Below are 22,726 nucleotides of genomic sequence, written 5' to 3'. Positions count from 1 at the left end.
CTCCTATCTTACCAATGTGCCAAACAAAGTAGATACTGAGAAATCTCAGCATGGAAATCAGAATGGGAACCGGGCAATTTTAGGTCGCCATTTGCTCCAAAGACCTCCCTGCTTGATACTGAGCACCAATATTCAGGACAAACTCCATGAGCACTTGCATGGGCACATGTAATCCACACACACATGTACATTGGTATCCAACATGCACCAGCTTCTAAGAAACCCTCATGTCACATCTCCAGTAAACTTATTGGACAATTCTAGACTTCAATGCTGCACACTGATCTGTGCCAACAACTATTATAGCAATGCTGTTTCAAGTGTACTGTATACTCAGAGACAAGCAGCCAGCTCATGACTGGACCAGGCTGCATCTACAGCCTATTTGCTTGCTGTCATAACGTGCACTAACTCTGAATCTACTAGGATTGCTCACAGTGTCCCTGCCTTGCACTGTCTTGCTTTGTCTTGTCCCTTTGTGCTATGCTCCTTTCAGTCAGAAACACTGGGTTCACAATACTGATATATTACTGTGCCAGTTAACCCTAACACAAAGCCAGGAAGCTTGTTGTGGTTTATCAGCAGTCCTCAGTCATGTCAGGGAAGATACGCTTTAGTTAAGGTGTCCTGGCACAGTAAGGCAAGATCAGACTCTGATACTTGTTTAGTGATGTGGGCACAACCAGCCAACCACTTGGGGTGGTCAGAATCTAGATCCAGTCCTCATAAGAAGCGAGGAGGTTTATGTGGGCAGCCTACCACTCATTTTGACTCTTTGAAGTGTTGTAGAGAAGATGATGGCCCATATACTGGTGAAATGGAGGATGTCATTGACTTTCTTCCTACATTAGTATTCACTCCTTCAGATGACTGAGACTGCACTAACATGGCACCAGGGATATTGATCAATACGGAAACATTTCAACAGTGGCAATTTGTTCTGGGAATGACACATGCGAGATGGGGTTGGAATCAGATGGGCAGGGATTAACCAGAGGGAAGTACAACATGAATTTGTTAACACACAATAAGGGATCTCACTAGAGCCTCATTGCAAAAAAACCCTCCAAAAAATACAATGAAAATGAAAGTTAGCCAATGAAACATAAGATTTAGCCCATTGCCTTTCCTTCGATTGACCATACGCTGAACTCTCCACATTCACTATCTCCTTGTAATAGTGATACCTGAAAACTATTTAGATAGTGATTCCTTGTTAGAATCTTGTTAAAAAGACAATAATATAACAAGAATGGGATTAAACATCAACAAAGGAAGCTGTAGTAGACCAACCTAAATTCAACATAAAATTAAGCATGCATTAACAGACAGATGATATTTCAACAGAAATATTGCCGTTCATTATAAATAGCTGAAACAACAAAGATAATTCTCAATGTCACTGCCCACACAAATGTGGCACCAATGTGCAATCTCATAGTCTTATTAACACTGCCTCAGTTCAGTAGGATCTCACATGTGAGTTAACATTTCCAAGACATCAGTGTCTATTAATAATTTCCTTCATGATATGGGCCCAATAATTTTCCTTCTCTGATGTAGAGCATTCCAAAGACTCACATTCCTTTGATTGAACAAATTGTAGTGATGCTAACAAGGTGAGCCAGGTAGACTTCTCAGAATTTGAGTTCCCTGATTGGGGCTGTTAATCTGGTCCAATCAGGGAACCTTGGCTGACAGATTAAAAAGGGGAGTGTCAGACTTGCTGACAATCTGGCAGTTGACTCAGAATGAAGCAGAACTAAAGTGAATAACTATCGTGTATAAATAAAGAGTGACTTGGTGACAGATACCCAGCCTCTGTAGAGTCATTTCACAAATGGTTCTGGTCTCAATCTATTCTTTATCCTGAGTTTGTCACCCTTGTTTCTAGTTTCCTCTTCCTGAGGAAACAGCTTCTCAGTGTTTCTATTGTCAAGCGCTTCTTCAGAAACTTGCATGCTTTAAATGAATCAAACATGGTTTCTCATTAATAAAACCAAGTCAGATAATGCCTACTTTCATAAAGATTTTCTAATTTCCCAGCTATAACTTCCTTAATTATAGATCCTTGCATTTTCCATATGACAAATGTTTGACCAACTAGCCCATAGATTTCTGCTTCTGCCCCTTTATCTTCATGCATACAAAAGCTACATTTGCTACTTTCCAATCAAGGGAACTTTAAAACTTGCATTTACCAACGCCACCGCCAATTCTTTTAGGACCTCAGGAAGTCTATCAAATTCAAGTGACTTGTCAGCCTTCAGTTCAATTTTTTTCCTCAGTTACCTTTTTCTGCTGGTTGTAATCATTTTAAATTTCTCCCTCCCTTTCACCTGATTTTCATATATTTTTCTGCAATGTTATATGTATTTTCTACAGTGAAGAATAGAGGTGCAGTGATTATATGTCCCTACCTTTGAGACAAAAGATCATGATTCAAGTCTCTCTCAGAACTTGTTGGCCATGTTAGATGTGTCATATTGTGGGCACCCAGGTTAATCATCAGTCTGTAAATCCTTCTGATGGGCTCTTGGTGGGTGGCAAGAATGGAAGAGTTTCCTTGTTAGCCAGAACTGAATGGGAGCTGCATTGTAATTGCCTCCTTGTGTTAAAAGACTATACATGCAGGATCATGCCATGACCAAGGATCATCCGCATTCCAAGGGGCTACCAAATACATGGCAGTGAAGATAGACATAAAATGTTTTGAGCATCTTGTATAACCTCTGTACCATAGTAATTAATAGAAATCATTTCTATGTGTTGAATCTTCCCAGACTTTGTACAAGAGGGACAATGGTGAGAATTTTGGGAGAAATGTGTGAGATGGCTTGCTGATGTCAAGAGCAAAATATCTCCTTTTTTAACCATGTGTTAAACAGTGAGGTGCAATCCTTGCAAGTGAGCAGCGGGAGGATGTATTTACAACCTCATTATGATGTCACCTCACCTCACTGATACGTAAGTTCCCATTCTCCCACCAATGATTAGAAACTGGAAGGCAACATGGAAGTCAGAGCGGTTACCTTGCAACTCCAGCTCAACACTTGCTCTTCTAGCCCTCCACCACTCACCATTATCACATGGCATGGTGCATGGACAGTGACCACCTGCACAAACTCTGTGTCCCCATGACATGGGGATCTCCAAGTCTCTGCTGGCAAAACGGGATGCCACTTGTGTTTTTTTAATTCATTTTTGTGGGATGTGGGCATCACTGGCTGGTCAGCATTTATTGCCCATCCCTAGTTGCCCTGGAGAAGGTGGTAGTAAGCTGTCTTCTTGAACTGCTGGAGGCTACCTTCTGTGGGTTGACATATTAGGGACTTCCAGGATTATGACGCAGCAGCAGTGAAGGAACAGCAATATACTTCTAAGTCAGGATGGTGGGTTGTTTGGAGAAGAGCTTGAAGGTGACAGTGTTCCCATGTATCTTCTCCATTTTCAGATGGAAATGGTTGTGCATTTGGAAGGTGTAGTCAAACGATCTTTGGTGAATTTCTGCAGTGCATCTTCTGGATAGTACACACTGCTACTACTGAGCATCAGTAGTGGAGGGAATGGATGCTTGTGGATGTAGTGCCAATCAAACAGACTGCTTTATCCTAGATAGTGTCAAGCTGCTTAAGAGTTGTTGGAGCAAGTCGGGGGGTATTCCATCACACATCCAGGTAGGTGGGGATATTCCATCACACTCCTGATATGGTAGTGGATGGGCTTTGGAGTGTCAGGAAGTGAGTTTCTCATCACAGCATTCCAAACCTATGACCCGCTCTTATAGCCACTATGTTTATGTGGTGAGTCCAGTTGAACTGACAGTGGGAGATTCAGTGTTAGTAACACCAATGAGTGCCAAGGAGCAATGATACTTATAGAATCCATACAGTGTGAAAACAGACCCTTCGGCTCAGCACGTCCACAGCGACTCTCCGAAAAGTAACCTACCCAGACCTATTCCCCTATTACTCTACCCCAATGGTTATATTGTTTCTGATTGGTGATGGTCAGAGCCTGGCTTTTGTGTGACATGAATGTTACTTGCCAATTGTCAATCCAAGTTGAAACTTGTCCTGATCTTGTTGCATTTGAACATGGATTGCTTCAGTATTTGAGGAGTTGTAAATGGTGCTGAACATTGTGCAATCATTGGTGAACATCCCCACACCTGATCTTATGATGGAGGGAAGATCAGCTTGACGTGTCTTGGTCATTTGACAGGAACTATGCAGCTACAGACTGTCATTACTCTACCAGGTACATTGCTGAGCTTCAAAAATAGCACTAAGTGTTGGAATTTCCAGGAGTTCTCTGCAGTGGCCAGGACTTCTGCCTGCAGCGAATGGGAGAATATGATGAAAAGGGAAATATACAGCATGGAAAAAGGTTGGATAGATTGTGGGAGAAAACTCTAATGCTCATGAAGAAACTATGAGACTAGCCAAAATTGACACTTAACCAATTTCAAGTAAAAATCTGCCCTATGTTTTTTCAAGCATAAAGTTTTAATCAGTTCTGCATTAGTCTCCAATCCTAGAAACTACTAGTTAATAGAAAGAAATAGTCAAAACATTTTTAACAATATCATGAGGATATAGAATATGGTTGATTGATTTTCAAATTCCATTATACAGTTGAATACCTGGGACTTTCATGAATGAATACAGTCTTAAAGGAAAATGGCCACCAGTATATCTAAACAAAAGTGAAAATTTTCAAGATGGATTGGACTGCAGACAGCCGAGTTGAAGTTAATACTCGATCTTAAAACAAGGAAACAGTTGACTTTCCCAAGGCAGGCATGAAAAGATCTTCATTTCCAATTTTTACTTTACACCTTAATGCAAAGGCTGGCATGTTGGGGATGAAAACATTCCCTACAATGATCAACACTGAGGACAATGACCACAGATATGGAAGTACACAAATAAGTTTGTATTTGAAGAAGATGCTTTTTGCAGAGATCGAAAAGAAACTGCAGAACTGAAAGACTTGGAAATTCTCTCTCAACACAAAAAAAATGACATGACAGTTTAAAGAAATTTCAGTATTCCGGGAAGTCAAATAATATCTGCAATATGCACTGCTGTTCATGATCCAGTACAATAATTAAGCCACCGTGGTCTCAGGTTAAATCCTACACTTTAAAATTTCTAACCTTTGTGCCTCTCTGAGTTTGTAAGTGTTTGAGAGAGGGAGTGTGAGAGCAACAGTAAGAGAGAAAGTCCACATGATTCCACAGAGATAAAGTGCTTGATATTGTACCGTTGTTATTTTTCTCAGGGTCAGCAAATAGTAATTGCTTTTTTCACTTAAGAATACATTGTAATTACTGCATCAGTGGAAATCCATTAGCTACATTTTAATTAGGAAGAGATAGAGCCTTGTACTAAAAAAGAATAATCCTGTGTCACAATATATCCTACTTTTGAAGATTAGCCAATCTAAAACTGATAGGGAAATAGAGAGTACTGAAGTAAGATGATAGTGAATGAGGAAAACTATTGAAATCTTAGTCCATTGATATCAATTGTTATAAATTTTAATCAGTCTCTTATTGAGTTGTACATTGTCAGAGGCTTAGGAGCAAGTCTTCATTTTGCCTTTATGCTACAGAAGATGCTTGACGTGAGGAGACTTTAGAAAAGGGAAAGAATAAGTTACCTTCAAAACAAATAGAAGTATAACTTTTTTGTGAATTTCTGGGACTACTATATATAATCTTTGCATATAAGAAAAAGCTTTTTGTTCTCTGTATACTGGTGCATTGTTCACCTCCTGATTAGTGTATATGCCAGCTTTTGTCAAGCGTTAAAATGTTGTTATGCACAATAGAATCCTTTGATGCTGCCTTCGTGTCCTACATTACAGAAGTATACAATCAGACTGATTCACTATACTAATCAGCCTTGGGCTGTCACTTTGATTTATTCCTTTACTCTCACACTGGTAAAAGATTCCTCCTAAATGGTTGTTTTATTCACAAGCCATCTTGTGGAAGCAAAAGTGTACCTAGAGCAAGGAAGAAGATCTCATTTACCTACAAAGCAAAGCCAGACTTGCCTGACAGATTCAGAGATGCTAGAGATTAACTCACAGCTTGAACTTTACCAGCTGGCCAACCTGAGTGGCAATGGTCCACAGGGAGATTGTGCTGAGAGTAGATATTGCATCAAGATCCAGCAGTGGGGCCTGTCATTGTTCATGTGCTCATTTTAAAGTGAACATTATGTTAATATGCATGGACAAAGTCAGCTTAATCCTGACTGCTATGAGCTGATGTGACAGCTGCTTTCTATACCTGCTAGAGAGAACCATATTGATAAATTTCTTTTGCTATAATTTCATTATTATTTCACAGCATGTTATTAAGTAGTTAGATAGTTGAATAAATTTGATATTGTTTGTGGGGCTATGTTTACAAGAGATCGTGTTTATGACAGAAGGCATTTGGCACGCTTGCTTTTATTGGTCAGTCCATTGAGTATAGAACATAGGAGATCATGTTGTGGCTATATAGGACATTGGCTAGGCTACTTATGGAATACTGCATGCAATTCTGGTCTCCCTGTTGTATGAACAACTGGAACTTGGAAGGGTTCAGAAAAGATTTACTCCCAAGGATGTTGCCAGGGTTGGAGGGTTTGAGCTTTCGGGAGAGGCTGAATAGACTGTGACTATTTTCCCTGGAGCGTCGGAGGGTGAGGGATCACCTTTTAGAAATTTATAAAATCATGAGGGGCACGGATAGGGTGAATAGTCAAGGTCTTTGCACCAGGATAGGGAAGTCCAGAACTAGAAAGCAAAGTATAAGGTGAGAAGAAAAGATTTAAAAGGGACCTAAGGGGCAACTTTTTCATGCAGAAGATGGTACGTGTATGGAATGAATTAGTGGTGGAAGTTGGCATATGAATTGGAAGGGTTTAGAGGGATGTGGGCCAAATGCTGACAAATGAGTCTAGATTAATTTAGAATATCTGGTTAGCATGGACGAGTTCGACTGAAGGGTCTTTTCCATGCTGTACATCTTCTTGACTTCATGATTAGATTTTCCTGAATCATTCAAACTCAATAAAATCCATCCTGTTGAAAGAGTTAGTGATTGGGGAAGACTATGTTATAGTAAGTATTAGAATTTGCTGACATTGACAATATTTAATGTAATGTAGATATTAGCAGGACTTATACACTTACGGTTACGGTCATAGGGAGTGTTGCTGAACAAAGAGATCTTGGAGTGTAGGTTCATAGCTCCTTGAAAGTGGAGTCGCAGGTGGATAGGACAGTGAAGAAGGCAATTGGTATTTTTCCTTTATTGATCTGAGTACTGACTACTGGAGTTGGGAGGTCACATTACAACTGTACAGGACATTGGTTAGGCTACTGTTGGAATATTGCATGCAATTCTTGTCTCCTTCCTATTGTGAATGATGTTGTGAAACTTGAAAGAGTTCAGAAAATATTTACAAGAATGATGCCAGGGTTCGAGGATTTGAGCTATAGGGAAACATTGAATAGGCTGGGGCTGTTTTCCCTGGAGCTTTGGAGGCTGAGGGGTAACCTTATAGAGGTTTATAAAATCATGAGGTGCATGGATAGGATAAATAGATAAGGTATTTTCCCTGGGGTTGTGAGTCCAGAACAAGAGGGCATAGGTTTAGGGTGAGAGGGGAAACTTATAAAAGGGACATAAGGGGCAACTTTTTCATGTAAAGTGTGGTGCATGTGTGGAATGGGCTGCCAGATGAAGTGGTGGAGGTTAGTACAATTGCAACATTTATAAGGGGTCTATGAATAGGAAGAGTTTGGAGGGATATGGACCGGGTGTTGGCAGGTGGGACTAGATTGGGTTGGGATATCTGGTCAGCATGGACAAGTTGGACCAAAGGGGCTGCTTCTGTGCTGTACACCTCTATGACTTTATATAGTTAGGGGGACAGATAGAAGGTTCTGTGGGAACGAGAGAGACTCACAGTTGGTGTGTTGCCTCCCAGTGCCAAGGTTTGTGATGTTCTGATTGTGTTTTCAGAATCTTTGAGGGGAGGGGGAGCAGCCCCAAGTCATGGTCCGCAGAGGCACCAACAGCATTGGTAGGAATAAGGATGGGAATTTAAGGCAGAAATTCAGGGAGCTAGGGTGGGTGTTTAGAGCAAGAACAAACAATTATTATCTCTGGTTTATTACCAGTGCCATGTGCTAGCAAGGTGAAAAATAGGGAGAGGGGGGAGTTGAACGCATGGCTACAGGGGTGCAGGAGGGAGGGTTTTGGATTCCTTGATAATTGGGGCTCTTTCTGGGGTAGGTGGGACCTCTACAAAGAGGACAGTCTTCACCTGAACAAGAGGGGTGCCAATAATCTGGAGGGGAGTTTGCTAATGCTCTTGCAGTGGGTTTAAACTAATTCAGTAGGGGAAGGGAACCTAAATTGTAGTTCAAGTGTATGGGAGGTTGAGAGTAGTGAGGTCAGAAATAAGGTTTCAAGGTCACAAGAGGGCACCAGTAAGCAAGAAGTTGGTTTGAAGTGTGTCTATTTCAATGCCAGGAGCTTCCAGAATAAGGTGGGTGAACTTGATGCATGGGTTGGTACCTGGAATTTTGATGTTGTGGCCATTTTGGAGACATGGATAGGGAAGGGACAAGAATGGCTATTGCAGGTTCTGGAATTTAGATGTTTTCATAAGAACAGAGAAAATGGTAAAAGTTGGGGGTGGGTGCACAGTATTACAGTTGCAGAAAGGACATTTGAGGACTCATCTACTGAGGTAGTGTGGGCTGAAGTTAGAAACAGGAAAGGAGAGGTCACCCTGTAGAAAGTTTTCTATCAGCCTCCGAACAGTTCCAGAGATTAGGGGAAAGGGTATCAAAGATGATCCTCGATAGGAACGAGAGTGACAGTATAATTGTTGTGGGGTCTTTAACTTGCCAAATATTGACTGGGAAAAGTATAGTTCAAGTACTTTAGATGTGTCAATTTTTGTCCAATTTGTGCAGAACGGTTCCTGTCACAGTATGTGGACAGGCCAACAAGGGGTGAGGTGACATTAAATTTGGTACTGGGTAATGAACCCAGCCAGGTATTACATTTGGAGATAGGTAAACCCTTTGGTGATAGTGACCACAATTTGGTTATGTTTACTTTAGTGATGGAAAGGGATAGGTATCTATCGCAGGGCAAGAGTTACAGCTGGGGGAAAGTCAATTACGATGTGATTAGACAAGATTTAGGACGCATAGGATGGGGGAAGTAAACTGCAAGAGATGGGCACAATTGAAATGTGGAGCTTATTCAAGGAACACTACTGTATGTCCTTGATAGGTATGTACTTGTCAGGCAGGGAGGAAGTTGTCAAGCATGGGAGCCGTGGTTTACTGAGGATGTTGAATCTCTTGTCAAGAGAAAGAAGAAGCTTGTGTTAGGATGAAATGTGATGGCTCAGTTAGGGCATTTGAGAATTACAAGTTAGTCAGGAAAGACCTAAATAAAGAGTTAAGAAGAGCCAGGAGGGACATGAGAAGTATTTGGCAGATAGGATCAAAGAACACCCTAAAGCTCTCTATAGGTATATCAGGAATAAAAGAATGACGAGAGTAAGATTAGGGCCAATCAAGCATAGCAGTGGGAAGTTGTGTATGGAGTCAGAGGAGATAGGGGAAGCGCTAAATGAATACTTTTCATCAGTATTCACAATAGAAAATGACAATGTTGTTGAGGAGAATACTGAGATACAGGCTGTTAGATTAGATGGGATTGAGATTCACAAGAAGGAAGTGTAAACAATTTTGGAAAGTGTAAAAAAAGGATAAGTCCCCTGAGCCAGATAGGATTTATCCTTGGACTCTCTGGGAAGCCAGGGAGGAGATTGTTGTACCTTTGATTTTGATTGTTATGTAGTCATTGTCTATAGGAATAGTGCCAGAGTACTGAACAATAGCAAATGTTGACCCCTTGTTCAAGAAGCAGTACAGAGTCAAGCCTGGAAATTATAGACCAGTGAGCCTTACTTTGGTTGTGGGTAAAATATTGGAAAGGATTATAAGAGATAGGATTTATAATCATCCAGAAAGGAATAAATTGATTAAGGATAATCAACATGGTTTTTTGAAGGGTAGGTCATGCTTCACAAACTTTATTGAGTTCTTTGACGATGGATTTTGTAGGTTACAGAGGGACATAGATAAGCTGCAGAGCTGGGCTGAGGGGTGGCAAATGGAGTTTAATGTGGAAAAGTGTGACGTGATTCACTTTGGAAGGAGTTACAGGAATGCAGAGTGCTGGACTCATGGCAAGATTCTTGGTAGTGTAGAGAAGCAGAGAGATCTCAATGTCCATGTACATAGATCCTTGAAAGTTGCCACCCAGGTTGATAGAGTTGTTAAGAAGGCATACGGTGTGTTAGCTTTTATTGGTGGAGGGATTGAGTTTCAGAACCATAAGATCATGCTGCAGCTGTACAAAACTGATGTGGCCACACTTGGAGTATTGCATACAGTTTTGGTCACCACATTATAGGAAGGATTTGGAAGCTTTGGAAAAGGTTCAGAGGTGATTGATTTGAATGTTGCCTGGTATGGAGGGACTTGAGGCTGTTTTCGTTAGAGAGAAGAAGATTGACAGGTGACTTAACTGAGACATATAAGACAATCAGAGGATTGGAAAGGGTGGAAAGTGAGAGCCTTTTTCTTCGGATGGTGATGGTTAGCACGAGGGGGCTTGGCTTTAAATTGAGGGGTGATAGATATAGGACAGATGTCAGAGATAGTTTCTTTACTCAGACAGTAGTAGGGGTGTAGACCGCACTGCCTTCAACAGGAGTAGACTCACCAACTTTAAGGGCATTTAAATGGTCATTGGATAGACAGATGGATGAGAATGGAATAGTATAGGTCAGATGGGCTTCTGATTGGTTTCACAGGTCAGCACAACATCGAGGGCCATATCTAAAAAAAAATAGTAATAAATATGCTGAAAGACTTTAAATGATCTTATCAGAATTCCAAGCAAGATGAGCAGCAGGAGATATAGAAAAGTCCAGGAGTAGACCTACGGAAGAGTCAATGCAGCAATCTGGTTTTGGGAGATAAAAGCAGACCCAGGGACCGATCTGCAGCAGAGTGTGAGGAGCAAGCCTGTGTGGGGCGGTTCAAGAGATTCAAAATCAACAAATAATAAAAAAAATCAGTGAGTGTGGCCACAAAGCAGCATCTACCCGATTGATGAGTAATTACTGCAGAGCAATCAAGAAAATGAGAGAAAAAAAAGACGTCAAAACTGGTATTTCCAGAGTATGGCTATCAGATTGAAGACACAATAGACTTTGGAACATGAACTGGCTGGATGGACCCTTCTCAGAAAAAAATAAATAAATTTACAAAAAAATCTGCGGAAGGCACCAAACTGCAGAAGTAGTTCTTGAAACTTCAGGTTTCTGATTTCACCTTGAAATCTGTAGCCACATGAGAAACATCAGGTAAAAGACATATGTGTAGGTTCATCAGGTAGTGAACTCCAAAACTGAACCAAACTAGAAATGGAAATAGTACAGAGAAAGAGTTGCAGGTGTTAGTTGTAGGTGCTGTCTCAGTAAGTGATCCAGGAATGGTCTCATATAAGGCAGCAAACACAATCAGCAATACAATAGCAGTGGTTAATTAGGGATGACCTCTCATTAGAAATTGTTCTCTGCTGGTGAGATCCAGAATCGTTGTATCCAGAATAATGTAGAATGCCCTTCTCCAGAATATACATGAAGGTCAAATGAGATTGAAGAAGAATCGACTCAGAGATAGGTCATGCATATGGTGAATAGGTATCCACAGAAACATTAAATGAGTTATGTCTACATGCAATATATGCCAGAAATACAGCAGTACTTTAGATAGAAATTAGAATAAAGTACCACCCGGACAATGGCATACTGTCAGAGCTGATTTATTCACCAGAATTTCGCAATCATAAAAGTCCACAGTACAGAAGAGGAGCTGCTGGAGGTCTTAAAGAGCATAAAGGGAGACAGATTTCCAGGAGCTGATCAAATTATCCCAGGACATTGTGGGAAGCTAGGGAAGAAATTGGGTTGCCCCTGGCAGAAATATTTGAATTATCTACAGTTGTGGGTGATTTGCTGGAAGTCTGTCGTGCCTTAGTTTAAGAAAGGCATTTGACAAGTTTCCACATGGTAGATTGGTTAGTAAGGTTAAAACCAACGAGGTAAAAACAATGACTGCAGATGCTGGAAACCAGATTCTGGATTAGTGGTGCTGGAAGAGCACAGCAGTTCAGGCAGCATCCAAGGAGCAGCGAAAACGATGTTTCAGGCAAAAGCCCTTCATCAGGAATAAAGGCAGTGAGCCTGAAGCGTGGAGAGATAAGCTAGAGGAGGGTTGGGGTGGGGAGAGAGTAGCATAGAGTACAACGGGTGAGTGGGGGAGGAGATGAAGGTGATAGGTCAAGGAGGAGAGGGTGGGGTGGATAGGTGGAAAAGAAGATAGGCAGGTAGGACAAGTCCGGATGAGTCATGGGACAGTGCTGAGCTGTAAGTTTGGAACTAGGGTGAGGTGGGGGAAGGGAAAATGAGGAAACTGTTGAAGTCCACATTGATGCCAGTATGGTTAGATCACAGAGCCTGCTAATTGGATTCAAAATTGGCTTGACAGTAGGAGCTACAGAGTGGTGTTGGAGGATTTTTTGTGCACTGGAGGCCCATGACCAGCGGTTCTGTGCGGATCGGTGCTGAGTCTATTGTTGTTTGTAATTTACATAAATGATTTGAATGAGAATATAGGAAGCATGGTTAGTAAGTTTGTGGATGACACCAAACGTGTTGGCATATTGGACAGTGAAGAAAGTTATCCAAGAGTATAATGGGATCTTGACCACCTGGGCCAATTGACCGAAGAATGACAGATTAAGTTTAATTTCGAGGAATGCAAGGTGTTGCATTTTGATAAGGCAAACAAGGGCAGGACTCACACAGCCAGTGGAAGGGCCCCTAGAGGTTCAATGCATAGCTCCTTCAAAGCAACGTCACAGGTAGACAGAAGGCGTTTGGTGAAGAAGGTGTTTGGCACGCTTGCCTTCATTGTTTAGAGTATTGAATATAGGAGTTGGGATGTCATGTTGCGGCTGTACAGGATGTTGGTGAGGCCACTTTTGGACTACTGTGTTATGGTCATCCTGCTATAGGAAAGATATTATTAAACTGGAGAGGGTGCAGAAAAGTTTTACAAGGATATCACCGAGACTATAGGGTTTGAGGTTTAAGGAGACATTGGATATGCTGGGACGTTTTCCCTGGAGTATAGGAGGTTGAGGGGTGATCTTACAGATTTTGATAAAATCATGAGGAGCACAGATAAGATGAATAGCAAAGGTATCTTACCTAGTGTAGACAAGTTCAAAATTAGACGGCATAATTTTAAGATGAGAGGAGAAAAATTTAAAAGAGACCTGAGGGGCAACAGTTTCTCATAAAAGGTGGTTTGTACATGGAATGAATCGCCAAAGGAAGTAGTAAATGTAGGTACAGTTACAACATTTAAAAGACATTTGGACAGGTACATGAATAGGAAAGGTTTAAAGGGATATTGACCAAGTGCAGACAAATAGGATTAGTTTAGTTTGGGAAATCTGGTTGGCATGATCGAGTTGGACTGAAGAATCTGTTTCCATGCTGTAGGACTTTATGACATCTCATCGGAGTTCGATCGTTTTTGGAAATGTCATAGATATGAATACTGCAACAATCATCTCAACAGCTCTGAGTTCTGTTTGATGAACAAGGGATTTCTGAAAAAGTAACATGTAATAATGGAATCCAGTTCACTACCAGAGAGTTTAAGAAATGTGCTGAACAATCTGTGTTCAACCTCATCCCTCATAACCACATTTTACAAGGGGCATAGTATTATAGAAGCACACTTATAAACAAAGAGAATTCTAATGAAATGGAGAAGTACATAGGGAAACTCAACCTTGCCTTATTGTCTCTTCAAACTTTCAAGACTGACATGAAATTGCCTGGAGAGCAATCAATGTCAAAGCATACAAGGTAACATTGTCGAGCAAGTTACACCCTCCAGTTGATCAGGAAGAAGTAAGACAACAACTTAATATGTACGGTTGGGTGAAAGTTAACACTTTAACAAGAAAGCAAATCCTTGTCTGAGTTGTTGAAAGCAGAAACTGTACATATACAGAATTCAGTCATGAAAATCTGATAACCAGTAACCCCCGGGTGCAAAGGCAGTGCTGTAAAAAGCAACTATCATTTCCCCGAAGCTATCAACATTTTGCTTGAATTGTCATCTTATCTGAGGCTTAATAAACTTGATTAATCAGAGTTAAATCTCTTAGACAGGTTAAATGCAAGGCTTCAAATCTCATTATATTACTCAAGCCCAACCTGTTTCCTCAGATCACTAAACCTGAGTGTTGGAGGGTTGAAGTCAAATTGAGACTTTCATTTCTTTTCTATTTTTCTTGACCTCAATCCACTCACATTTGAAAGTATAAATTACTCCCATTACCTCTCAGATTTTCCCACTATTGATCTGAAATTGACTGCCCTGACTTTTTAGGTTAATCCCTTTCTATCATTTGATTTTTATTTGATTCTGAAAACAAAAAAATCAGGCTTCTGTTAAGTAGATTACAGTTGAGTTTATTCAATATTAGCATTCAGAAATTTCTGGTCAGATATAATTTTTCATGTTTTATCTTTGTATTTGAATGTAATTACTCATGCATTTGATTCCAGATAATCATATTCTGAAATACATGCATAAAATATGCATGGCTTTAAATAGACTGACTGAATGACATGGGTTACTCCAGTCATAAAAGTCAACCATGTTTTATTACTTTCATGATTTAAATAGTTTGAATACTGCAGTATCTAACAGGTAACATTGTCAAAATATATAGCTGACGTTTAAAATTCATTTTGTGCTGTTCTGTTTTGTAACATCTCCCAAAACAAACCCACTGCCTTTTATTCTTTTCATGTGATGTGAACATGATACCAACACCAGCATTTGTTGCCCATCGTTAATTGTCCTTGAGAAGGTGGGAGTGAGTTGCCTCATTAACCATTGTAATCCTTCTGATGCAGATACACCCAAATGCTGTTGGGAAGGAGTTCAATGGTTTTATTCCAATGAAGGAACAGTGATATAGCATGAAGTCAGATGGTCTTGGAGGTGAATGTTCGGGTGATGATGTTCCCTTGCATTTGCTGCCCTTGTTCCTTGAGGTGGTCAAGGTTAGAGACTGGGGTGTTATTGACAGAGCTATGGTGAGTTCCTGCATTATGTACATAATACACATTTCTGCCATTGTATCTGATCATAGATCTGATCAGTTAGTTGTGGAATGACTTAGCTCTGTCTATTGCATGCTGGATTGGCTGTTTATAATACAAGTAATCCTGTTTTGCAGCTTCATCTGAGTGACCTTTCATCTTTCGATATGCATGGTATTGTTCCCAGCATGCACAACTGCCCGCTTATTTGAACTGAGTTTGATATCTTAGCTTGACAATGAAGGTAGAGTTAAGGATATGCTTGAACATGCATTTTTGAAAAATATGTGTTTCTGCTAATGGCCTATTTCAGCTCAAGAATGCTGTTTTGAGTTGCCATCACCCTCCTTAACACTGCACCTCACTTCACTTCTTGAATTCGCAGGTTTATATTCTACCACCAGCCGCATGCTAACAAGAACTGAGAATTCCTGAATTGGTACTTGCTGATTCCAACTTGCCATTTTCTCCTTCAGACCCCCAACTTGGACACCCAGCACCAATGCCTCAGGGCACATTCCATGGGCAGTGGCTGCACATGCCCATGTTTACAAATGCTGGCATCTAACACATGCCAGACTTTTCATCATGGAACATTTCCAATTCACTTCCACTATGCTTCTGCACTGCCATCTTTCACCTTGGAGTGGGCTGGCACATATTATTGTAATACTGTTGCTAAGACGCCAAACTGGCAGGACAGACAACCAGCTCACAGATTGCACCAGGTTGAGATTCACAGCTGCTCACCTGCTCATTTAGCGTCACTCACTTGGGTAAAAACAATGACTGCAGATGCTGGAAACCAGATTTTGGATTAGTGGTGCTGGAAGAGCACAACAGTTCAGGCAGCATCCGAGGAGCAGCAAAATCGACGTTTCGGGCACAAGCCCTTTATCAGGAATAAAGGCAGAGAGCCTGAAGCATGAAGAGATCAGCTAGAGGAGGGAGGGGTGGGGAGGAAGTAGCATGGAGTACAATAGGTGAGTGGGGGAGGGGATGAAGGTGATAGGTCAGGGAGGAGGGTGGAGTGGATTGGTGGAAAAGAAGATAGGCAGGTGACTGTGGGGACAGTGCTGAGCTAAAAGTGTGGAACTAGGGTAAGAGGGGGGAAGGGGAAATGAGGAAACTGTTGAAGTCCACATTGATGTCCTTGGGTTGAAGCGTTCTGAGGCAGCAGATGAGGCGTTCTTCCTCCAGGCGTCTGGTGGTGAGGGAGCAGCGGTGAAGGAAGCCCAGGACCTCCATGTCCTCGGCAGAGTGGGAGGGGGAGTTGAAATGTTGGACCACAGGGCGGTGTGGTTGATTGATGCGGGTGTCCCAGAGATGTTCCCTAAAGCACTCTGCTAGGAGGCGTCCAGTCTCCCCAATGTAGAAGAGACCACAGCGGGAGCAACGGATGCAATAAATGATATTAGTGGATGTGCAGTCACTCACTTCTAGCCTACCTGGAAGTTCACAGCATCCCTACCTTGCTTTTTTTTTATAGCACAGACCACAATGCCAGGCAGCTTGTAATGATCAATCAAGCAAGTGGACGTATTACTTTATGGCACCTTGCTATATCAATCTCAAACTTACACCATGTTCCACCAGCCTTTGCAGCAACCGCATTGCATGTGCTACAACCTCATGAGCCGTTCTTAATGTCAAGGGGCACACTTCTCAATCACATCAAGGCAGACATCCTTCAGTCAAGAGATCCCAGCAAAGTAACCCAAGGGCAGCCTCCAATACCAGTCCAAGGGTTTGAGCATAACCAGTTGGTCGCTTGGACTGGTCAAGGTCAGGATCCTCTTTGACAGGGCAAGGAGCTGAATGCCTGGCACTCGATCACCTATCTTGGTTCTTTCTGCTACACCTTATGCCTGTTTTTCTCCTAGAATAAGAGAAAGGGAGGGGGTTGATTGAGATGGAAGTGGGTAGACAGATGTTGGTGCTGGAGTAACTTCTCAAACACTGAGTATGCCATCCCTAGTGCCAGTAACATCTTTAAAAGACCATTATGTACCCACTGCAAGCACTGGCAGTTTAGAGCTGCCCTTCACAATTCATGACTAATAGAGCAGAAGGAGATAGTATTGGAAAGCTGGTTTGAAAAAATGAAACAAATGGACACTTAATATGCATGCTTTTCAAGAAAGATAAATAAGGTTAATATGAAGGAGGAAAAGAGGGTGCTGGTGAGAAGTTACAGAGGAGGATTCTGGGAGAAGTCGCTCTGTCACCACAACTGAGAAAGGGATCGCAGACATAGGCTTGTCTGCTCAGGAACCAGGTTTGCAGTCTGAGTGATTAATGCCTGGACAGAGCTAAAACACTTACTTTCTGTAGTTGTCAAAAGCTATATTGCATATTTGCTTTCATTGGTTGGGGCATAGAGTATTAAAAATTGGCAAGTCATGTAGCAACTATATAGAATATTAGTTAGGCCACATTTGTAACATTGTATCCAGCTCTGGTCACCACATTACCAGGAGGTACAGAAACGCTTTACCATAATGTTGCCTGGCTTGGAAGGTATTAGCTATGAGAAGAGTTTAGACAAGCTTGTTTTGTTTTCACTTGAATGTCATGGGATGAGGGGCAACTTGATTCAGAATTATTAGAGGCATGGATAGAATGGATAGTTGGAGTCTTCCCAGGGTCAAGTCAATTACTAAGGGACTAAGGTTTAAGGGGGTAAGTTTAAAAGAGATGTGATAGGCAAGTTTTTTTTTACACAGTGGGTGATGAGTGCCTGGCATCTACTACCAGAGGAGGTGATGGAGGTAGATACAATAACAATATTTAAGAGGCATCTTGACACATACATGAATTGGCAGGGAATAGAGAGATATGGACCATATGGATGCAAAAGGTTTGTAATTTCAAAAGGCATAATTTGTCGGTGCTGTCTTGGTGGATTGAAAGACCTGCTTCTGTGCGTGCTGTTCTTTGTTCTTTGATAGCACTTTTAATTCAAGAAAGTATTATAGAGCTAGAAAGAGAGAACATTATTTTCAGGATGACAGGCTGTAACTAGTGGGGCACCACAAAGGCCAGTGCTTGGGATCCAAGTATTGACAATATATTTTTAGCAATGAATTGGATGTGGAGAGTATGTATACGACACACTACTGATGCCGATAATGCAAACAACCCAATGACTGCACATGCTCACCATCTACTATTTCCAAATATGTATGCACAATGTTTAATCAACTTTTGAAAATCCTTCTAAGTTTACCATTTATTTTAATTTTTTATCTTTTAGGTATTTACTATCACTTTTCACTTTTCATTTAAATACATTTGAGATATATCACTGCTAGTGGTGTCAGCAAGTGCAACCTTATATATAATATCTCCAAGTTTGTAGATGACTCGAATTGAGGTGACAGTGGGCGTTGTGAGGAGGATGCAAAAATCCTTTAATGAGATTTAGAGAGGCTACATTAGTTGGCAAAGAAAATATTGGCAGATGGAATACAGTGTGGAGGAATGTGAGGTCATCCACTTTAATAGAAAAATCAAAATACAGTGTTTTTCTTAAAGGATGAAAGAATGAGAAGTGTTGAGCTTCAAAGAGATGTTGGTGCCATGGGTCACTTAAAGTTAATATGCAAATACAGCAAAAAGTTCAGAAAACAAATTGAATATTGACTTATATTACAAAAGGATTTGAATAAAGGGGTAAATATAGATCCAAGATGGCGACAGAGTAGAACACTCCAGCCGGAGCTCATCTGTTCCATCCGTTCCTTTTTTTTCTCTTGTTTTCTCTGTTTCATTATCTTTCTCTTCTGTCTGTTTCCTTTTCTGCCAGTGACCTGGAGCAGAATGGGGGGCTGCCAGCAGAGCGGGACTGGTGGCCAATGGCACAGAGCAAGGGCAGTGGCCAACAGGACCAGTGTGCAGCGCGATGGCCAGCAGCCTGGAGTGAAATGAGGGTGGTCAGTGGCCTGGAGCAGAGTGGCAATGCCTAGTGGCCCAAAATAGAGCAGGGACAGCGGCCAAAGGGCCCGGAGCGATGATGATGGCTGGATGGCAACAGGTGGAGCCCATGGAAGCCCTTATAGAAAGACTACAATGTGTATCTTTTTAGCTTTATTTCTTATTTTCCTAACTTATGACTAGACAGTGTATTTCTGTAATGTAATGTATCATTTTTTCTTTATTTTCTCTTTTGTTTGTAACTAAGGTGGTGCCACGTGTTGTTGAGATTGCACACTTTTCACTGTACTCCTGCTCTTTTGTAATAATAATGATGAGATAATAAACATAAATTCCAATTCTAATTATTTGGAGCCTTCGTAAGACTATGAAAATATTGTTATGAGGAGGTGCCGGTGTTAGACTAGGGTGGACAAAGTTAAAATTCACACAACACCAGGTTATAGTTCAACAGATTTATTTCGAAATACTAGAATTTGGAGCGCTGCTCCTTCATCAGGTAACTAGTGGGGCAGGATCATAAGACACAGAATTTATAGTAAAAGATCAGAGTGCACATAATCTTCTTGGAGCTCCTCTCCGCTTGTGCTGTAAATTCTGTGTCTTATGATCCTACCCCACTAGTTACCTGATGAAGGAGCAGCGCTCCAAAAGCTCGTACTTCCAAATCAACCTGTTGGACTATAATCTGGTGTTGTGTGATTTTTAAGAATATTGTGAGCAGTTTTCGCCTTCCTAAGGAAATACATTCTCCCAATAAAGGAAATGTAATAAAGGTTTACAAAACTAATTCTGAGGGTACATTAAATGCTTTGGGTCTATATTCTCTGGAGATTAGAAGAATGAGAGGTAATGTCATTCAAATGTAATGGAAGTGGTTCAGAGAAGGTATAACAGAATAGTAACTACTATAAGCAGGCTATCTTATGAGGAAATGTTGGGCAGGCTTTATCTATTAGAGTTTGGAAGCGCAAGAGGCAAATTGATTGAAACATACAAATCCTGAGGAGGCTTGACAGTTTGGATATGGTGAGGATATTTCCTCTAATGGGAGAATCAAGAAGTAGGGGTCAAAGTTTTAAAAATAAAAGGCCGCCCATTGAAAGAGATGAGGGATTTGTTTTTCTCTGACGTTTGTCGATCCTTAGAATTCCCTTCTGAGAAAGGTGGTGGAAGCAGAGTCCTTGAACAGAGGGGGATAAATTCAAGTTGATCCAGGGGGTGAAAGGATATCAGGGTCATCAGGAATGTGGATTTGAGAACACCATCAGATCAGCCATGATCTTAGCAAATGGCCTAGCAAGCTTGAGGGGCTGAATGGCTTAACCGCATATGTATCTTTAAGTAGGACCATGCAACATTCTTACAAGGATTGACAGGGCAGATTCAGGAGGATATTTCCATTGGCTCAGTCTAGAACCAGGGGACACTGTCTCAGAAAAAGGGACAGGCCATTTTTGCTAGCGACAAGGAAGGGTTGCATCACACTCAGGATAATAAATATTTGGAAATCTCTGCTCCAAAGGGGGCTTATGTTCAAGATTGAGACTGATAAATTTATGCATCCTGAAAATATCAAGAGGTATGGGAATAGTGCAGGAAAATGGTGTTGAAGTAGAAGATCACCCATAATCTAACTGAATGATGAATCGGGCTTGAAGGGCTGAGTGGCCTTCTCCTGTTCCTGTGACATATGTTATATTCTTATATAACTGAGTGCATCAAATTCAGAGTGCTGAAAGTTTGCAAATTTTTTGGGGCACTGAGATCATGATGTGCAGTTAATCTGTGAAACAGTATGGTGTTACTATCAATACACCAGGATAACGCTGTGTGGACAGGAGTTCAATCTCACCAAAATTTACATTCAATCAATAGTAACTGGAATTAAAAACTTATTGTATGAACCTATCAGTGATTATCAATAAAATGCATTTGTTTCCTTCATGTGTTTTTTGGGAAGGAAATCTACCACACTTACCTGACTCTACTCTTTAAGAAGCTCCATACACACAGCAATGTGGTTCACTTCTTAGGTGCTCTCTGAAATGGTTTAGTTCGTCTTTCAGTTCATGGATAATTAGGGATAGGTAGAAAAATGGGCCAATGATCACTTAAATCCCTTGAAGTAATAAAAAATATCCGGTGTTATGTGCAAATTTTGTGCTGTGTACTCATCATGATTGTAATGGTTACATAATTTACATTTGTTGCACTTTGCAAATGCTGTGATCTCTTTATCTATATTCAAGAAGAGGAATTAATTTCAGGCTTTTAACACTATCCTAGACTTTTGCTTTTATATCCAAGTGTTGTTACACACAGCTAAATGGTTTTATTTTCCCTACCAAATCACCTGTAGTTTTTTTTCATCTATTAACCATCACCAGTAATGAAGAGTCATCTAGCCTTGAAACATTAGCTTGTTCTTCCTCCATGGATGCAGTCTGACCTGCTGTGTTCTCCAGCAATTGTTGTTTTCAATGCAGATTCCAGCATCTGTATTAATTTGCTCCTATCAGTAAATCATTTATGTTTTTTGGGCGGCACGGTGGCACAGTGGTTAGCACTGCTGTCTCACAGCGCCAGGGACCCGTGTTCAATTCCCGACTTAGGCAACTGACTGTGTGGAGTTTGCACATTCTCCCCGTGTCTGCGTGGGTTTCCTCCGGGTGCTCTGGTTTCCTCCCACAGTCCAAAGACGTGCAGGTCAGGTGAATTGGCCATGCTAAATTGCCCGTAGTGTTAGGTAAAGGGGTAAATATAGGGGAATGGGTGGGTTGCGCTTCGGTGGGTCGGTGTGGACTTGTTGGGCCGAAGGGCCTGTTTCCACACTGTAATCTAATCTAATTTTCCAATAGTTTCTCCTAACCTTCCTTCATAGAAATCATCACTGAAAATACCTGAATTTTGTCTTTTGAGGCAACTTATAGATATTTTCTAATCCACCTGTTCAGATACGTTACGACACACCTCTGGAGCAGATAGGACTTGAATCTGTTCTCCTAGTCCAGATGTCTGGATGTTACCAATGTTTGGCGCAATTTACATGCTTTAACCCTGATGCGTAATGGTTGGGTTTGAAAATCTTTCTCTGTTCTCTTAAGCTTGTTAGCAAGAAATGATTTCATTTTTCTGAGTCACTAACAATGAACACCCTGCCAAGATTTCAGACATGAAAATTCTGCATGATCTATTAAAAATGAGCTGAAATCATATTTGGTTCTTGTTTGTATTGTCAATCATGTTCAAAGTAACAGTTAATGAGCGTTATCTTCTTGTTACCACTGTTATAAATTTGGTGAATTATGCTGTGAAGTATTTTCATTTCTATGGATGTTGAACGATAAATGTGTAGGTAATAATTTCTCTGAAGCACATTAATTTTTTTCTTCCTACTTTCATTATAGAGGACAATGAGTTATTAATTGTTTGTTTATTTACGACAGTCTAGGTCCCTCCTAAGGATCAATAAACTTCTCAGTTAA

This window comes from Chiloscyllium punctatum, chromosome 8 (assembly GCF_047496795.1).
Source record: "Chiloscyllium punctatum isolate Juve2018m chromosome 8, sChiPun1.3, whole genome shotgun sequence".
Taxonomy (NCBI): Eukaryota; Metazoa; Chordata; class Chondrichthyes; order Orectolobiformes; family Hemiscylliidae; genus Chiloscyllium; species Chiloscyllium punctatum.
Note: the sequence above shows the minus strand (reverse complement) of the source record.